Below are 5,396 nucleotides of genomic sequence, written 5' to 3' on the forward strand. Positions count from 1 at the left end.
GCGCGGCTGTCATTCATTTGTCATGTCAAATCAGTCAAAACTGTCAAAAGCCCACTCATCCCGTCATCCGACCACCTCCGCCCAACCAAGCCTCCGACGGAATCGAGCCGTTCGGAGCACCCAAAGGAGCGGACCATAAACCTCATAGGCTCATATTACTTTTACGCTAGTAATATTATGGAGCGGAGGGATCTGTTGCTTTCTATAGATTTTCTAAGGTTGCGTGCAATCGGCTTTTCCGCGCCACAGAAATCTATTCATCAAAGCAACAAATCCGTCCGCTCCGATCCGATCAATGCAGTATCTCTTTCTTATTAGTCTGTAAGTGAATGCAGTAGACGCGGGCACGGAGCTTAAGGCCACGTTTTCACCAGAGATAGGCTAGGATAGGATGGATGGGTTGGGTTATTATTTCGAGAGGTTCAATTGTGTTCAGACTCAAATTTTCAGTTATAAAATTAGAAATATATCGTTTATTGTTTTAAGTTGCTTAAGGTATTATCACTGAAACTTGTGGTAAATACATTTTATTCTATTTTATCTTTTTTTCCACAATAACTTAAATTTTCTGCACAAAAGTCAGTTACGTGGTCAGGTTCGGATTATCCCTGACTACTTTGTAGTATTGTAAAAAATACAGGTATAGAAAAACTTGCTGTTTAAACATGGATTGAATGTTCATAATATGATATACCATTCATGCAAACATAAAAAAATTAGGACATTGATAAGACTATTTTTTTCTACATTTCCCGTTGTTCCAAAATACACCGTCATTTTCGTAGCCACACTTATTAGTAATATTTTAAAACAAAAAAGAGGTCAAACCTCCTGTAAATCCTTTTTTAACTATAAGCAACTTTAAAAAATAAGACTGCGTAAATATGACGTATAATGTTTATCGCAAGCCATAATTATTTATCTATAATTAATGTAATAAAGGTTCAAGTTAGATTTGCGTCAAAGATCGAGCGTCATTTTCGTTACGGTTGCGACTTGGTGAGTATTGGGTAATAAATATAATGTTTTACTGGTGCTGTGTCATTGCAGTTAAGTTATTCAATATTGATTCATTTGCTTCAAACTATAGATATTTACTGCGAGCCGCGAAGTAAGAACTTTTCAATTTCGTGGTCATCATTTTCGTGTCTCTATGGGCCACGAAACTGATTAAAGACCACGAAAAGATGATTTTCCCTACAAGTAGAAAAAATACAGAACACTTTTTATAGAATTTTCTGCTTTTTACAGTGTAACCGTTATGCCGTTATTGATTTAATTGATTTAAATGAAGAATGGTTGACCGTCAACAACATTTGCTCCAGGTGTGGTTATAGGAATTATGACCAGTGCGACGCCAATTTTGTTAACTGGCGAGAGGTTCAAGAATTATTTTGCCCTGAATGTACGTGTGAAATGTATATATCTAAATATTTAAAAAAAACTTCGTCATTAGAGGAGCATTTTGTGTGATGTTTCGTTGTAACATAATTTCGTTCGGGTCTACCGTAGACCTACACGGGGGAAGGTATTGAAAGCTGTTTTGGTTTGTGAGTTGAAGTTATTAATCTTACTTTAATTAAATAATTTCTAGATAGTATTTTAAAAGGTTACAAAAATGACAATTTGTAGTCGTCATTTTCGTGGTCCAGTTTTAATTATTTTTTTTATATAGATATCGATTGTCTATTTCTGTTGATACCTGATTAATTAAATAATGCTTATTCTTTTCTCATTATGATCGGATTTTCATTCAAATAGTACAATTATAAGATTTTAAAATAAACAAATATGTTCTTTTTCGTGGTCTCGGTGCTCATTTTCGTTACCGTTAAAAATTGGATTTTGCTTTTTTTAACCAAAATAAACTTTAATCGATCTCTTATATATATAAGCATCTTATCGGTACATATCCTTATGTTAAAAAATAAACAGACCACATCAAAGTGTGTTTATATTTCTGTAACATTTTCTTACACTCTCAAATAATACCGCGGTTGCGAGAATGGTTTGTCATGAACCAATACAAACGATTGCTTTATTGACCTATCTTCGTGCGCAGCGTTTCTATTGGTTCATGAATCATGCATGACTGACGTAGGTAAGGTCACCAGGTTTTATTAAATTGGCGATACTGGTATCTTACCTATAACGGCTATAACTGACGACTGAAGAACTTTGTATCCATGGTCATAAAATAAAAGAATAAAAAAAAAAATCAAACCTATCACTGTCACTGTCAGTTACGTCAAAGGACGGAATGACACTTGCTTGATTGATTTGCGTTTGCAAGATTTTCATATTTTCTTTTTTGTATTTTTTAACAAGATTATACTTATTATGTGGGTGTAATGAAGTGATTCTTAAAGCAAATTCCTGATTAAAGATTATGCATGAATCAAAAAACATCAATATTGTACAGTTTTCAAATAAATTAATGACATGACAGTTAGCATGGAGGGCGACGATATTTAGTTACAAAAGAATATTTTTTTAAGATTTAAAAAGTCAATAGAAGAAGGTATTGCGGTTGTTTACTTCAAGTTTTTTTCTCTTCATTACCACATGTCGTTTCGTAGTTTAGGAAAGTTGTTTAAAACGAAGAAGACTGATAAATCAGAGAGCAAAGAGATGTAAGTGTAGTGTATGTATGCAAACATTCACAAAGTGTTTTATTTTCGCCGGTAACATGTTACGTGGCGCTCTGTTATCCTTGGAGTTAACTATTTTGTGTTCATGATATTTTGTATTGTATGAATTATTATTTTTTGATTTTTATTCATTAATTTTTGTAACCAGAAGCAATTTAATTAAATTAAATCTATGGATACCATTGTAAGATACCATTATAAGATTTGTGAGTGGTGCCTTAATATATTAGAAAATAGCTGTTCCCTAGGTCTGAAGAATTCATTTAATAATGTGTAATTTTCAGGACAAAAACCTATCCTATGTTCTTTGTAGGGCCTCAAACTACATCTAAAATGGTTCAGCAGTTTCAGTGTGAAGAAGTAACAGACAGAGTTACTTTAGCATTTTATATTAAGTATGGATTTGAGGATTTCTCACAAAAAATGAACAATTTTTAATTTGCGACTCCAATTTGCAAAATAAATTGTGAGCAACTAATTCACCTACAGCTTGCTTGATATTATATTACTGAGCCTAATTGACATAATCTCCCAAATAACCTACTTCATAATGTGAAAAAATATTTTTTGTTACTAAAACCACAGAATATATAATCTGAACTATTTTTGTGACTTAATCATTTTGGTGACAAAAATATATAGTTTTCTAACTATAGATACAAATGAGCAAGACAATTTTGAGAAACTGTTTTAAGGTTTATTATGCTATATATTTTAAATATTGGTGAAAATTATAACCGCGAAGCGTTGCAAAGAGCGAAAATTGAAAACGATTATTCTCTAGTGTATTATTCTAGGTAATATAAGTTCGAAATAAAGCCTGTTACCTTTAAACTGCGTGAAATGTGTGTTTATGTGTATGAATGTGTATTTAGTTTGCAAACTGAGGATGCGGTTCGATTGACCAAAATGTTGCAACCTGAGGATGCGGTTTATGCTAATTAATCAGTTTTAATTTTTACCATTGTAATGTTTTTTTTTCCCTTTCAGTATACTCCAACAGAGGGATTTGAAAGAATTATAGAGCAATGTTGCTGGCATATTCTGGGCAAGATCTGACAGAAACTAGCTCTGAGAAAGAGTTTGTTTAGTAATCCTTACTTATTATAAAGGGGAAAGTGAGTTTGTTTTTGTTTGTTTGTTTGTTACGCTTTCACGCCGTAACTACTGCACCGATTCCTATGAAATTTTGCATACGTCATACTAGAGGTCCAGAATTAATAATAGGAATATTTTTATCCCGAAAAAAATTGCATTCCCAAGGGATGACCAAAAGTTTGTTTTTTTGTATTCTAACCGCGGAGCTGACTGATGCTGACTTAATAATGTGTAAAAAAGCATGCTTGCTGCTGCTGCACAACATTTCTTGCATAATCACATCCTTGCTTACACGATTGCTTCCACGCTTGCTTGCATGATTTAATGCATGCTTGCTTGCATGCTTGCTTGCATGCTTGAATGCAGGCTTGAATGCATGCTTACTACTAGCACTATTTCTTGCAAAATTAATGCTTGCTGCATGCTTGAATGCATGCTCAAATGCATGCTTGCTTGCACTATCTTCCTTGCATAATTACATGCTTGCTTACATGCTCACTTACATGCTCACTTGCATGCCTGCTTGCATGCCTGCTTGCATATTTGTTTGCCTGCTTGCATGCCTGCTTGCATGTTTGTTTGCTTGCTTGCTTGCATGCTTGCTTGCATGCTTGCTTGCATGCTTGCTTGCATGCTTGCTTACATGCTTGCTTGCAGCAGAGCTTGCAACATTCTTTGCATAATTACATGTTTACTTACATGCTCACTTTCATGCTTGCTTGCATGCTTGCTTGCATGCTTGCTTGCATGTTTGCTGCATGCTTGCTTGCATGCTTGCTTGCATGATTTCTTGCATGCTGCTTGCATGCTTGCTTGCATGCTTGCTTGCATGCTTGAAATGCATGTTTTGCTTGCATGCTCGAATGCATGCTTACTATTAGCACTATTTCTTGCAAAATTACATGCTTGCTTGCATGCTTGAATGCAGCTTTGAATGCATGCTGTGCTTGCTATGCTTGCTTGCATGCTTGCTTGCATGCTTGCTTGCATGCTTGCTTGCATGCTTGAATGCATGTTTGCTTGCATGCTCGAATGCATGCTTACTACTTAGCACTATTTCTTGCAAAATACAATGCTTGCTTGCATGCTTGAATGCAGCTTTGAATGCATGCTTGCTTGCATGCTCGAATTCATGCTTGCTCTGCACTATTCTTGCATAATTACATGCTTCCTTACATGCTTGCTTGCATGCTGACTTGCATGCTTACTTGCACGCTTGCTTGCATGCTTGCTTGCATGCTTGAATGCATGTTGCTTGCATGCTCGAATGCATGCTTACTACTTAGCACTATTTCTTGCAAAATTACATGCTTGCTTGCATGCTTGAATTGCAGCTTTGAATGCATGCTTGCTTGCATGCTCGAATTCATGCTTGCTTGCACTATTCCTTGCATAATTACATGCCTCCTTACATGCTTGCTTGCATGCTGACTTGCATGCTTGCTTGCACTATTCCTTACATAACTTGCATGCCAGAATGCAGCTTTGAATGCATGCTTGCTTGCATGCTCGAATGCATGCTTGCTTGCACTATTCCTTGCATAATTACATGCTTCTTACATGCTCACTTTGCATGCTTGCTTGCATGCTAGAATGCAGCTTTGAATGCATGTTTGCTTGCATGCTCGAATGCATTGATTGCTTGCA

Source organism: Choristoneura fumiferana, chromosome 23 (genome assembly GCF_025370935.1).
Source record: "Choristoneura fumiferana chromosome 23, NRCan_CFum_1, whole genome shotgun sequence".
NCBI lineage: Eukaryota > Metazoa > Arthropoda > Insecta > Lepidoptera > Tortricidae > Choristoneura > Choristoneura fumiferana.